Raw genomic sequence first — 16,184 nt, forward strand, 5'->3', positions numbered from 1 at the left:
ACAAAATGTAACACTACTTTTTTATGTCGAGAAAATTATAATGTGTTAAAACAGAGTAGATATCGCATAAAAAATAAGTAACACAAATGCCACTATAAATTAAAGCATCTCATGAAATATTACTGTATTTAAATATATAATAACATATTGCTCTACAGACGTATAATATTATATATATTATTTTAAAATAGATGTATAGTGGAAAAGGATTGAGATCTGTTTCTTAGATTAAAAAAATCTTTATTTGTAGATTTTATGACTATTAAATAATTCATGGAACAATTTTTTTTTAGCATTAAACTACATTGAAAATAACATTTATTCATTACACGTAATTAAATTTGTAATGAAGCAATTTATTCTTTAATATTTATGTATTTGTATTTAATTTTATATTTTACTTGCAACTAAATTCATGCATATTATGTTTTTTTATATTGATTATATTAAGTAGATTTTGATAAAAATAAAATAAATACAATGGTTCTGGTAGACAAAATAAATACTGTATTTTCTATTATATTTTAAATATCTTGGTTAAGTTTGTAAGCCAGATGCGCCATTTTGTTTCAAAATGGCAGTCATCATTTTATTTTTTAAAAAGCATAATTTGTAAAAAAAATATTAGAGAGAAAATAAAAAATGCTATGTAAATATGGGAATAACAGTATTTGAGACTTTTTTTATGTAAATTATGTAGTTTCAATTCAAGTTCCATAAAACTTTTAATAGGAACGGCATTAATTAAAAATAAACAACTAATTGAAAATCTTATCTCAGATTCGCCATAATGTTTCAAAATGGTAGTCGTTAATTTATTTAAAAATCATACCTTGCAAAAAAATACTAGAGAAACGAGCGAAAAATAATAAAATGCTAAATAATTTAAGCTACGGATATAATGCATTATTTAAATTTTATTTCTTGTCAATAAGATATTTTTAACTAAGAAAACTGCCATAGTTTTAAAGAAATATATTGCTTTAAAATATGATCTTATAAAAATCTCAACAAAGTTGCGATATTTATAAGATTGCTTATTGTTTCAAAATATAACTCTCTAAAACCTCTTTTATTTTTTGTTATAGGTGAATATAATTATTTTTTGACCACAATAACTGCTTTGATTCAAAATTTTATAAAACTTTTTATTAGCCTGTATATTTTGCCATTTTGCTTCAAAATGACAGCTACTATAAAACACTTCAATTAAAAGTCATAGAAAATAAGTAAAGAAAGTAAAAATATTTTATAATATAAAATAAATAAATTTATTATAAAAATAGAGAAAAACTTTTTATTACTACACTGTCATAGATTTAATCTAACAATCGATAAAACTTGCCTGAAAAAATGATCTTAAAAACATCTCAAAAAAGTTTATAAGCTAATCTAATTCGTCATTTTGTTTTAAAATCGCGGCTGTTCGGAAAATATAATATTGTTACAAAATGGATTAGAAATGTTTTATATTAGAAATTTTAATGTCATATACAATTGTATGTATGATTAATATATTAGATGAAAGCGATAATTTCTAAAGATTATGATTTTTATCTAAAATTACGAAAGTTAATAAAATTATTTTGTTCCTCACTTCAGGTTATTCAAAATGGTGCTATGAAAAAATTGTTAAATGCCTTTTAATACTCACATGAAAAACATATATATATATAAAACAAATATTTTACTATTAATGGTAACCAAAAAAATATTAAAAAAAAAATCGATTATAAATACATAATTTAAATTCAGCAAACAGCTACATAATTATGAAGTTAGATCACGTCCCTAAAGCATTTTCTGTAAAGTTTGTCACAAATAAATTGCATTTAAAACCTTTAATGATTAACCAAAATCAACTAGAAATAATTGCATAGAAATGAAAACATATTTTTTAATGAAATCAAGCAAATTTAATCAAATAAAATTAAGGCAATAAATAATACATATATCGTATCATTATATAATTTTTATTTTTGTGTTTCATTTACTATGTTTATTATTTTTTTTATTTGTTCCTTTAAAATTTACTGATAAATATTTTAAGTGTACTTATTATATTTTACTAAATTAATACTTATTAAATTTATAATTTGAATGTATCAACTTGTAAATGCAGAATAAGATATTTCTTACTCATGCGGAATTACGAACAACTAGGAATAATTGCAAAGGAATAAAAACATATTTTATTAAGAATTCATGCAATTTGAATCAAAGAAATTTAAGTCAATAAATAATACATATAACATATCATTATTTAATTGTTATTTTTTTTTTATTTAACTATGCTTCTAATTTAACTTATTTGTTCTTTTAAATATTAATAATAAATATTGTTATGGGGTATAAAAATTCTGGATATGAGCTTATCTGTTTCGATTTCGATGCTGTATTTAGACTTTGAAGTTCAGTGATTGTAATCAAAGATTTCAACGCTGGATACATGCATTGGAATTGCTCCCATGCTTTGACCTAAAATCACCTTCCTGGGATTTTTATAATAAATGCGAGGTCAGTGATATATTAAATTCTTAATAAATTTATAATTTTAATGTATTAAAAAAATATTTTTTAATCATGCGGAATTACGCGAATAAAAAAAATAGCTATGTTTGTTAGCCAATTTGATCTGTTTTGTTTGAAAACTGAAACAGGAATATTATAAAACAATTAAAGAGAAGTCTACGAACGCTACGATGCTACGCCGGAACTGTTAATCGTACTCATTCCACGAGACAATCACAATTCCTAGATAAGTCGTATTTAACGACTCCGATATGTGTTTTCGTAAGTACGTTTTATAAAACGCTTAATGAACGCATTTAACGCGATAAATTTGTACTTTAATTGTGTACAGCGCTTATCTAAAGTGCATTATCGCCCTAAAGCTCAATTACGCGACGATATAAAATAAATATACAAAAAAACCGTGTAGCAGTAATAATAATAATGACGTTAAAATGCATGCGAGTGCATTAATGGGACTCGTTTTTTATCGAATTAATGTCGTTTCGGAAGTAGCTGCAGATAAGTGAAATTGAAAATAAAACGGTTAGGTGTACGTATGAAATTTGTATATTATATGTACGTATCTGAGATAGGAGATCGGCCGCGGGCCGCCAGATCTTCGACAGATTAAGTCGGCATTAAGAGCGTAGAGATAAAATCTCTTCGGCATTGTGCGGATTAATAGGGTAAGCGAGGCTCGCGTGCCCATTGTGAGCAAGCCTTATCGCACATTACATATACCTCCGTACCTCCGAGGCTGTTATGATCGCGAAAGCCTTAATGATATTTTTTAGACTAATGTGCGAGCGAAAATTTCTGTACAAGATAGTATTTTTAATCGATGAAATACGGTAGTCATTTTTATCGCAGTTTCTTCGTCGATTAGCATCGGTCGTGATCCATAGTCACCAAAAGTTGCCACTTGTGGCAATTGTGAATTCCGTTCTTCTGTTGAAGAGCAACAAGAAAATTGGAGAAAAATTGTGAATAAATCTATTTGAGTGGTGAATATGGATCATCAACGAAAAACTGACGATAAAAAACGACCGTATTTAATCTTATCTAAATTATTCACAAATATTCACGACACTTGACAATAGAAGATCATCTTAATACAATATAGATATTATATTATATAATAATATATATTATAATAATAGCTGTCGGTCTTTCACTAACACGATATACCGCAGCTAGTGTGCGTACAAAAAGCGGACGCTTTTTAGGTTCAAACCTTACTTTTGCTTCGTACGCGTATTTTTTTATTATATTAATTTATAAAAAAAACATGCATTACCGGTTAAAGGAGCTGTGTTGATGTAACCGAGCTATGCATCGACTAATATAGTGAATTAGTACTATCTATAGAATTTACATTGACTATGGACAAACCTACACAATTAAAAATCCTCTTTGAATACATCGGTGCGGTGTGGCGAAAAATAGCATGCCATTGTGAGGATGCGAAGCTGGGCGCTGGGCGGATCCAGTCCGGGCCTGTACGCCCACCGACTTGGAAAAAGGTGGAATTCCGACTCGACGGGACTCCGCTCGGAAACGTTATCGTGCGGTAAAACGTCAATGAGGAAATTTATCCCACGACAACTTCGCATTCGCATTATGACCGTTGAATTATGAAATGATACGCCGATGTCCATGAATTCCGATTTTATGCATACACATAATATAACCTACGTGTCGCAGGACCGTTAACCTCTATCGCCATCGGCGATATCAGGATTTGTCCTAGTCAACGCAGCGATCGAGTGGGAAAAGTTAACCTTTACACTCTACAGAGAGCAATTATAGTAAATCTAACGTTATAACAGCTAACTCATATTCAATACATTAACTACTTTAATCAATAGCGTAACTAAATAAATTAATAATGTTTTATATACAATATTAGAATTCGATTCAATGCCTTGTTTATATAAATATAATTCGATAATTTTACATGACTTTATAAAAAGTTGTATAATTATATCAAATAATTGAGAAGAATGATACATATTTGTAGAATATGTGGTAAAATAATGAGCTGCAGTTTATTTGTAAGGTATAAATTGTGTATGCAATCAATTAACGCGGCGATTAATTGTGGTGGTAAATTGCTGGCGGTGAATTGTGAGCGATAAATTTAGTGGAACCCATCAAATGTAGCATAACCCAATAAATCTAATTTATTTTTGTATTTTATTGAATAAGATTAATGAATTACTTTATGGTAATGTTTAGCTTATGTAAGATTTTATTTGAGATTTTCCAGCAAAATATTTTAAAATAAAAATTACTTTCAAGTGCCTGATTATGGCATGCATACAATTCTAGGAAAACTATTGAGCTATGGAAAATTATTTTCCCTTGAGGCTTAGTATATTCGACCTTTTTTTTTTTTTTTTTTTATATTTATATAATTCCACATGAGTAAGAAATAACTAATTTTACGGTTACAATTTTATAAATTAAAATTATAAATATAGTACGTATACATTTAAAAAAATATAATAAGTACACTTAAAATAGTTATTATTAAATTTTTAAAGAATACATAATAAAAATAAGAATCATAGTAAAAGGAACACAAAAATTACAATTATGTAATGTTATGTATTATTTATTGACTTAATTTTATTTGATTAACCCTTTAAAAGCCAGTGACTTTTTAGTGAGTCACTTAATAACGCGTCAGTATCTATTTATAAAAACAAAAAATAAAAATACTTGGTTTACTGATAAATGAAGCTAGTACAATAATCTTTAATAATTAAAAAAAATATTGTAAATAATTCGTTAGCTTGATTAAAAAAAAAAATTAATAAAAAAAATAAAAAAAAAATAAAATTCATTAAAAAAATATATTTTAATTTATTTGCCATTATACCTAGTTGATTTTGGTAAATTATTTAAGGTTTGAAATGAAATATATTTATGACTAGCCCGAATGAAAAATCTAAAACCATAATTATATTTAGAACTTTCAATAGACTAGGTTTCAGTTTGAACAGCAAATGGACGTTTTGAATAGATATTTTAGAGTAGCATATAATTATACTAGCGCGTATCAGTTAAATTATATTTTAGTAGTAATATATATCTACTGGTGAAAATGTGTTTGAACTTCGTTTGTACAGCTCAAATGATGCCTTAGGAGCGCCATTTTAATTTATGAAATTTTATGTTGTAGATAAAAGTGTTATAAGAATGACGTTTTACCAAAAAACTACCCTATTTATTTTAATTAAATGCGCCAAAATTTAAATCTAGATATGTTGTATTTTTGCTTTCGCTTTCAGCATAATGTAGTTGCTCTTCTGTCGAGTCCGTGACATGTTTATTTTAGAATTGTAATTTTTACTGATAGTAAAGATAGTGAAGAATCAACTTGACAGAGTTGGCTATCTATCTATGTATCTGCAAAACCGATCTCGAGTTCAATGGGCTAATAATATATTACTCTATAACGAGACATTGTTTCTTTGCAAGAGACACTTATTCTTTTGCTTTACACTTCAAGTGCGTCTATCTATTACCACATTAGTCTAAAATTCACAGTCAAGCTCCTGTGAACGTCAGGTATTGTGTTGATAAGAAATTGTCGGAAAGCAACACGCGCAACGGTGTTGCTAAACACACTCGATGAAATTGTAACTTGTTTGACGCACGATAAACCCGATTTTTATTAGTAGCCGGCAAATAAAGTCGATTTATTGTTCATTTTCAGGTCGTATAACTCGCACAAGAGCACAATGGCCGTCAATCGCTTCGGTCGGTTTACGATCGTTGCGTCGGCACGCGTTGCACTGCGGCAATCGTCGCGTCTGTAATTATGAATTACGACGCGCGGTAGCCGATTCCGATCCGGCGCTTCGGAACAATGCTCGGGAAACGTTCGACTGTAATCCATTATGCATTATGGCGGAATTGTCATTGCGGTCACACACTGCAGTACGTAGAATCCGTACGGACGAGACAATGGCGTTTGCGCCATTGGCCGCCCGAGCCGACCAATCAGCTGTGAAAGAGTTGTCACGAAGGAGCGTGACCGACATGACAATGCGAGACTGACAGCCGGCTACGCAAACGAGAAGAGACTCAATCGGAAGCCTCTTGAGGATAGTCGAAAAGAATTTGGCCTTCTAACGAGAAAGAAGTTGCCAAAATGCGATTCCCTAGAAGGTCTCAGTTGGCAATCGACAAACTTGTATGAATTCAAAAGTATATAAAGAAAGCAACAGCCAGAAATTATGAAGCATTGGAAATAACGTTTAAGTAAAATATAAAAATATCATGAGTTTATGGATGATATCAATGAGGACTACTACCATGTAAATGTCAACAACCCGCTATATATAAGTTAATGGAGTGCTTATATAATTTTTTTTATTTTAAATAAAAATCAGTTTATATGAGAAATAATCAAAATTTTACTATAAAAATATCACTTTTTTATGCTTTGTATATGATTAGTGCACATTGATGTTTTTTAATTTAAACTGTATTTATTTATTGTCAGTTGTTTTATGAAAGGATATGTTTATAAATTAAAAAATAACTTTAATTGTATAAATTATGAGATTGTTTCAGAAAAAAAATTGAAAACTATTTTATACAAAAATTACATTATAAATGTATAGAAAATACACATTTTAGTTATATTTCATAAGAATTACTATATATTACAGAAAAATAGTGCTATTCAAGAATAAATATATCAACAAATGATGCTGAAAGACTTTTTAGCGAAACGTCGTAAACATTCAGTAAATATATGCATGTTTTTTTATGGAAAAAATCAGTCAAAATGCTTTACTACATAATACATAAATGTGTATTTTTCAGTGAAATTATATTTAAATTGCTATAAATATAATTTCACTAACTAGGACAGTTAAGATGTATCAAGCAATTGCTTTATAATTTCACTGGTGAATATCAGTGTAACTATATTTATTCACTGCGAAAATTATACGTACATTCAGAACGTTTTGGCTTTAACAAGTGATGCATCTTTATACAAATATGCTTTAAAAATATAATTGAACTGTTAGGCGCTAGTGAAATTATATCTTGCTCTAAACTGTCATGAAACGACAATCCAACTTAATATATTAAAAGTTCCATAACCTAAGTTCAAAAACTATAGTTGGGTTTAGTTAATTCGTTAAGGTTAAGTGTAGGTTTGAACAGCAAATGAGTATTTCAAGACACAGTTAAATTAACTTTCAAAGACATTTTAGAGAAGCATATAAGTACATTAGAGCTTATCAGTTAAACTATATTTTCCTAGTAGAAATATATATCTACCGGTAAAAATTTATTCCAATATGATTTCACTGAAATGACATTTTTTTAAAATATTTTCAGGATTATTTTTATGTATTTTTTTGAAGAATAACCCGAGACGTTATTTTAGCTTATAAAAAATGTATTCGAATACAATTTCACTGAAACAATAGTGAAAATATAACTTCAGTGGTAGCACACATTCACTATAACATCTCTCTATGTGCAATATATCCGAGCTCACTTAACAACAATAAGTATTTCGCTTCGCTAAGATTCCAGAAAATAGAGCTATTTTTGAAAACGCTACAAACTAACCCAATAAATTAGTAAAGTAACAAGCGTTCCGCATAATAAAACCAAGCATCTTTGACGTCTCATTATAGACTTTAGAAATATGCATAAATTTATCACTCCCTAATCCTCAGGTATTTTGGGTTAAAATAATTCTTTCTAAATCTATAAATATTGCGCTTTGCTATACTGAAAATTAGGCGATTGTCTATTGATAACCTTCACAGTGACCCTAATTTTTTTGTATAATTGATTGAACAAATTCCAATTGGAATTTGACTTTTTATAAAAATATTACGATTTTTTATAAAAATAAGCGAGAATCAAATGAAGCACTAAACCGAATTTTGACCAATAGGAGAGCGCAAAAAACAATTATCCCTTATCAGAAGTCAAAAATCCACGTCAATAACAATAAAATCGTGCCGGTGCCGTCGCAGTGGGAACGCTCGTTACCGAGCGTTTCCTCTGCTACGGCTAATGTAATATGGTTAAAATGTATTCAACATTTTAACCAATACTCTCATATCAGAAGTTCATAGTAATATCGATAAGAATAGCTATCATATTTTTAAAACATAGTCTAATTAGAAGTACAGATAAACTATGGAGAAATATGCGAATTGAGACGTCTGTTTTTAATTTTTTCCGCTTATTTTCCTCTGCGAGCTGAGTTGTCTTAGTTTGTATTTTAGACTTGCACTAATGAAAGTTTTAAAATTGTAATTAGTTTTAGATGTTTCATTAAGTCAAATTGGGTTTGCTTAATTTATGTAGGTTAGGTTTGGGTTTGAACAGCAAATGTATGCTTCACAACTGTAAAATTGAGTTTCAAAGAGTAGAACAGTACATAATTTCAGATAAATTATATTTTTACTAGTAGTAATATACATATATCTACTTATAAAAATGTATTTGGACTTCAACTAGTGAAAGTAGCATATAATTTCACTTGCGCCTATTAGTTTAATTGTATGTTCCCTATTAAAAATATATATTTACTGGTGAAACAGTATTTGGACGTCACTGTTTATACATATAATTACTGTAATGTTTATATAATACATTGCATGTAAATAAATAATAATGAGTATGTAAATTTTCAATGGTAAAATTTACCGACATATTTATAAAATATATTTGGGATAGATTCAAGACTGTTTTTTAAATTTTTTTTTTTGCTTTAGAATCATGGACGTCATTTCAGCTATTTTCAGGAGGGTGGGGGACAATATGAGCTAATAAGTAGTATTTTATTTTTAATTAGGATTTCATTAAGGTTCATAGTATTTCATTAAATTAAATTCAAAGGGGTGGGGGGGGGCGCAAATGTTTACACCTACCCCCTCATAAATAACGTCATTTCGATAGCTAGCCATTGATCGTATTTTTTTATGGGATTCTATTATTGTTTTAACTTTTGGTATTTTTATAATAAAAAAATAATATATTGAGTGCTTAAAAATTTGGGACCCCTGTTAAGCTGGGCCCACATGCTTTGCATGACTCTGATATGTTTTTAATAAATACATATAACATGCAATTTAAAATAATTTGTTGAAAATTCTGCCATCGTAAATTTTGCTGCTCAATTTATTTTTTAAGTCAAGATATGCACCAAAACGGACTTTCTCATAAATATATTATGATTTCAAATACATTTTATTGAAAAAACTTAAAGTTTTAAAGCTAATCATTGCAAAGCTTCTGATTATTCTACCTCTTATCAGATATTTTCGCCGAATCGATGGTTAGGTTAGATTATATTTTCATATATGGTGAATCGACAGTTAGACCCCGCCGTTTGAAGGCATTTTAACGATGCGAAGTTTTTCGCCAGATGTGGTGGGGGATATAAAAAGCTACATTGTATAAAATGCGCTCATGAATAAAGCGTTCGATGTGTATGTAAAAATGGTGATTAATGTTTAATGCGATCTGTCGAAGGAAGTGCAAGCCGTTTCTTGCGTCGTCCGATTCCCCGTATCGGTCGAGATGTGACGTTTCCTCCTGACGCCTAGCGCATAATAACGACTCTTCTCGAGACTGTCTCGGAATATCTCGGGACTCGATCTCGGCCTCGGTACAAAAACTCGAATTAATTAAGCCGAGAGAGTACCGTTGCTCCGTTCGATTCGATCTCTTTCGATGCGACGCTAATTACTTCTATATGTTCGTTTCGGGTCTAATCGCGAGCGGCCGATAAGTGACACCGTTTGCGCATTATCATATTACGTTCACATCTACATATTCGGCCGCGGACCTTTGACGATTTCACTCGGACGCAAAAAATACTCTTTGAATAAATTAAAATAGAGAAAATCCACAACAGCATCCTATTTAAATCGATTAACGCGCAATAAAATATATTTTATTGTCGGCGTGTGTTTGCGCGATTATTACATAACGCGACTATGTTAATGATTTGTTATGATATGATCGATCGGACCTTTCCGGTTTTGCGATCGGCGTTGAGTTATTTCAACGTTTTATTACTCACTCACCGTTTATTTTAGTATAAAAATCGACTAAAAGCGCCAATAATTAAATAAATACAAACTGAAAAATAAAAATCAATTTTCTCCGTTGTTTGAGAGTATATTTTTATGCTCTTATTGCATATTATTAAAATAATAAAACCATAAAAGGATGTTTAATAATAATTACGCCGCTGTAATAACCATAAAATTACTTTATGCTACAGTATAATAATAACATTTGCATTAAAACCAGTGATTATAATTTTTAACTACTAAAAGACTCAAAAGTTTGATTTTTTTTAAATGCTCTTTGCAGAAGCATTTTCTTTATCGAAATTATTATCATAAAAGCTTCCGACTTTCTGAATTATTTTGTAACTTTAAACGACACTTTAAATGCGAGACTCAAAATTACTCCAAGTAGAATTGATTGTAAGTTTCGATTAATTTTTTTTTGTTGACAGTGATCTTAGATTGGAAATAAATAAATCAACCTAATACATATCATAAAAATTGACAATTCAGTAAGAAAGTCTAAAATGAAAAATATAGAATACGGAAATATAAGTGTTATATTTTTTAGATTTTAATACTGAAGATGCTTAGATGCTACATTTTATACCTCTCTAATTTTTTAACAGATTTATGAATTTTTTAATACCACTATTTTAATGAATAATTAAGCTGGCTAACGAATTTAGCTGAGATATTTACGATCTCTATTTTTGAGAAACATTTCATAGCAATACAAATAAAACTATAGCTGTTATTATGTTCTAAATCAGCGGTCACCAACTGCGGATCACATATGATCGGTTAGAGAATTGTGGTGATCCGCAGAGTAATTTAAATATATTAAAATCTTTTTCAATTATCTCCCCTATTAATTTGCGCGTTAATTAAATGCTCTGAACAATATTCAGTATTAGCGATTAAAATATCAAATAAAGTTGTCAGATCTCACACTTAAAACAAAATATTTAACAGTTGTTCCAAACATGTTTTGATGATAAAACTGTGGCATATTGGTGTTAAAAGTCCATTAAGAAAACCCCAGGCTGTCAATAATTAATGGGTGAGCCCCTCCATTACCGCAAAAAATACAATGTCATATTTATTCCCGGTCCGCGAGAACAATTTGAGTTTATAAGGTTGGCGATCGCTGCTTTAGAGTATTGAAGATTTTGGCAACTGATTATATACTATAAATATATTTAATTTTTTGGGTGACTACTAAGTATTGAAATGCTACTTAAAAGACACAGGTAAATTAAATAAAAAAATCATATAATTAGCAGATTTTTTTATGAAATTTAAAAAAATATCATGTTTTGTACTTTTGCTTTGTAAAAATATTTATAATATAAATAACAGTCGTATTTCAAATAAATTACTAAGGTTATGATTTTTTAAACTATTTAATTGCGCAGCAATTTATAACATAAATTAAAAAAAAACGGAAGTTATCGTATCCCCAAAAAATCTTATTTATTGTATATAGAGAGAGATATATGTATGTTTTAATGAATGTGTGCTACCAATGAAGTTATATTTTCAGCAGTGTTTCAGTGAAATCACAACCGAATATATTTTTACTAGCGAAAATATAATTTTAATAATAGACGCTAGTGAAATTCTAAGCTGCTCTAAAATGTTTATGAAACTTAATTTGACAGTTGCGAAACATCTATTTGCTGTTCATACACAAAAAAAACCTATACGAATTAACCGAACCCAAATTAATATAAAGAAAGTTCTAAAAGCTATTACAGTTTAAGAACTTGATTAGGTCAAGTCAAAAATATAAACTCTCAGGAGAAAATAAGCGGAAGAAGTACAGACAGACGTCGCATCTTGTAGATTATTTCATAGATTTTCTGCACTTGGATATTATAATTTAAAAAAAATGATAGCTCTCCTAGCTTTTGATATGAAAATATTGGCTAAAATTAATTCAAACTGAATTTTGGTCTAAAGGAGGGCGCAAAAACAATTATCACTTCTCAGAAGTCAAAAATTCACGTCAAAAGCAATAAAATCGTGTCGGCGCCGTTGCAGTGGGAACGCTCGGTAACGAGCGTTCCCACTGCTACGGCGCCGACACGATTTTATTGCTTTTGACGTGGATTTTTGACTTCTGAGAAGTGATAATTGTTTTTTGCGCTCTCCTGTTGGTCAAAATTTGGTTTATATGTGCTTCATTTGGTTGTCACTTAGTCATAATATTGTTATTAAATGATTTAATATAAACGCTAGATAACCGAGCGTTTCCACTACGATGGCACGATTTTATTGCTTTTGACGTAAATTCCGCCAAATAAATTAAAAAAAAAAAAATTAATTAGTTAATTAAAAATTAATTTGAAATCGTAGCAAGCAAAAAATGTATTTAACCCTTATTAATTGATTGTAATTTCAAGTTTTTTCCTAAATTAATAAAAACGATAAATAAAAATTAAAGATCAGAAAAATATATAAAGAAAATATATATTTTTGTTCGAAATTTTATCAATATTATTATTTTGTCTTTAGTTATAATTTTAAATACTTAAACATGTAGTAATAAACATTTCATCTCATAAAAAAATCATGTAGTTTTTGCATGAGGTTCAAAATTTCTAGCTTTGATACTGACTACGGCAAGTAAAAAACATGATTCATTAGATAGCCGTAAAAATCAAAGAGACCAGCAAAGATAGACGATGATGTCTTTGCTGCAGAAATGGAAGCAAATTCTAAGCAAATTATCCATCATCTAACTAAGAAATTAAACGAGCCAGATTCAACAGTGCATAGACACATTCAAAAGATTGGGAAGGCTTGGAGGCAATGTGTTTGGGTGTCACACGAACAAGTCAGCGCATATGAAAAATATATGTTGTACGACAAAACGTATATCATTGTAAAAAAAGTTAGTTTGCGTTTTAAGTAAAATTGTGACTGTGCATTACGAAACTCTTAAACATGGCTTATAGTATGATCAACTGGATCGCTTGCTCAAGGAAATAAAAAAAAACAATACACTTCATTATGAGACGAATTTGATAAAATCAAGGAACTTTGCTGGAAGGTTTTATTTCATCCACCTTATTAACTAGATCTTGCTCTATTTCGATCAATGCAATTCCCAAATATAAAAAAAAATCAAAATACAGACGATGTGAAAAGGGGGCTATCGGAATATTTTGATTTAAAGCCTCCAATATTTTATGATAATGGAATAAAAAAATGACCGAGAATTATAAGAAGGTTATATATTTTAAATCATTAAAATAAAAAAATGACATTTATTTCGTATGTAAAATATTACAATACATTTTTTTTATAACGGTCACCGTGACGCATAAATAAATAAATAAATATGCTTAATGAAGAAAAAATTTGATATACGGCGCTCATTGTATTTATTTACGATTTGCCTATTAATTCAGTTTTGAAACGCGAAGTGGTGCAGGTGTGAAGACTTTCGTTTGATTGCTCTTAATTTGTTTCTTGCTTAGTGAATTTAATTGTATAATTGCGTCTTTATATATATGTTGTTGTTTTTTTTATAAAATGTAATAATAATTATTTTCGAGCAGTTCATACATATTTAAATGAAATTATTTAGTATGAATAAATTAAGTTAATTTGTACTACTTTCTATAATTATAATACTGATCCAACCCTGAATGGTAACACCAATCCTGCATCTGACATTTTTTATTAAAAAATGTCGCGCAAGAAAGGCGTAAACCGCAAATTGCTTTTCAAAAAATTTGCGGTCAATTTCGGTCAGATAATCTGGCAATTTCGGATCGAATTTACAACACGAAAGAGAGCATATATTTTTTTCTGAAAGAAAATAACAACAATAAAAAAATCTCACAAGCAGTTAAATAAATCGTCGACTTACACATTCATTAAGTGAGTTCTCACAGCACCATTTAGTTAAAAGCGAAAATGTGCTCGTTTATCGTTAGCGCGTAAGAGATAAATTTATGAGAAATTCATCACAGTCGTGTTAGTTACAACTAGTGCTTTTTATTGTTGTCGTAAAGTTAATCGCTCACATAAAACAAATTTAATAAACGCGTTGAAATCAGTTAGAAAAATATTACTCGCTAAGTAAAATAAGATGTAATTCATCATGCGAATAGTTGTTAATAGTTTTTTTTTATATTCAGCGGTTAAACTATAAAATGCCGATATTATATAAGCCTAATTTAAATAAATTAAGTAAATATTTATGCTTATTGATTAATTAATCTGCGCGAATATTTAAATATTTGGCTTTTAGCTAAAATGTATTATACCAATCTGCGCTGATAGGGAATATGTATTATGACGCTCTTTTCGTAAACATGTTATTTTATATCGTATCGTTTGGTTTCGTACAGTTTTATAGCCTAAGGGCTCAAGAAGCAAAGGCGGTAGCCGCTCCGTTCGAAGCCGGGAAAATCGAACGAGGCGAATTCCAATTTCACGGATGTTCGGAACGGTGTCGCCAGATTAAGCCGCTTATTAATATGCAAATCCGACAGAAAGAAACACAACACCGACGTGCGTGCCTCGCCGCTTCGATTCCCGATTAAAATCGCCATTCTGGGATTCATAATATGAACTTATTACATTAAAAAAAGCATATAATCTAATACATTAAGAGCAATTTTCAGCTTATTTTAGGTATATGTTTAAAACATAAAATTTTATAAATAACAATAATGTGTTACGAATACGATACTAAGTATTCACACCGAATCCCGAATGTTCGGGATTCGACGCGGTCAATCCCGAACTTTCGGGATTCGACTCTGACGCCTCGACCGCGTCGTCGTTGGGCAACGCGACACGGAATCGTATTCTTTTCCAATTTATAAGCCCAACACGCACGTTACACTCCACATATATCCACAATTTATTATGTTACGTAATTACGTAAGCGGCGGGTCGGCCTCTTTGTGCCTCCGCCGCATCGAAACCGTAAATTTTGACCCACGGCGACCTCCCGCGATCGTTTTTTTAACGAGGGTTAATTGAAAATCGTCGCCAAAATAAAAACGGGTTCGAGCTTCTGTTATGCGAATGCTAATTTATGCCATTGTCGGGTGCCGAAAGATCGAGTCATCTGCGCGACAAAGGGATGAGACGTTATTTCCGATGTAAAAAATGAGTCGTCAGATCGAGGGGTGAAAGAAACGTAACAAATTGGATTAAAAAGACGAGCGTAAATAAAAATTAGGTATGCATTTTTTATGCGACACTATTTTTTTCGTTTAACTGAATGTTTTAATTTTAGATTTGTTATCTTTTTGATTGATAGCTTCAGTAATATTATACAAACATAAGGGTGAGAAATTGCTCGAACATATTTCTAGCATAATTTAATCAGCATTTATAAAGTGGATACTTTTAAATGAATCGTGCATAAAACTTATCGAGTATATGTAGTTAATTATTGTATTTTATCGCTTCTCAGTTTGTTATATAATTACAAAGCTTAATAGTATTCGATGAGTCACATTTACTCAACTTATTACATCACTTATAGCTTTTAAAGTATCTATAATATGCTTTTTGTGGCGTTCGGTAGTAAACACCTTTCCAAGCAGTGCTTAATTTTATTATCAT

General features: G+C 29.8%; 1 protein-coding gene across 6 annotated transcripts in view; it reads right to left on the reverse strand.

The window, feature by feature from the left end:
• The window catches only part of grh (grainy head), a 185,228-nt gene that overhangs the window by 52,255 nt on the left and 116,789 nt on the right, over positions 1 to 16,184 (reverse strand). The window lies entirely within an intron of this gene.

This window comes from Plectrocnemia conspersa, unplaced genomic scaffold (assembly GCF_051122295.1).
Source record: "Plectrocnemia conspersa isolate PC_06_02 unplaced genomic scaffold, ASM5112229v1 ptg000008l, whole genome shotgun sequence".
In the NCBI taxonomy this organism is placed as follows: domain Eukaryota; kingdom Metazoa; phylum Arthropoda; class Insecta; order Trichoptera; family Polycentropodidae; genus Plectrocnemia; species Plectrocnemia conspersa.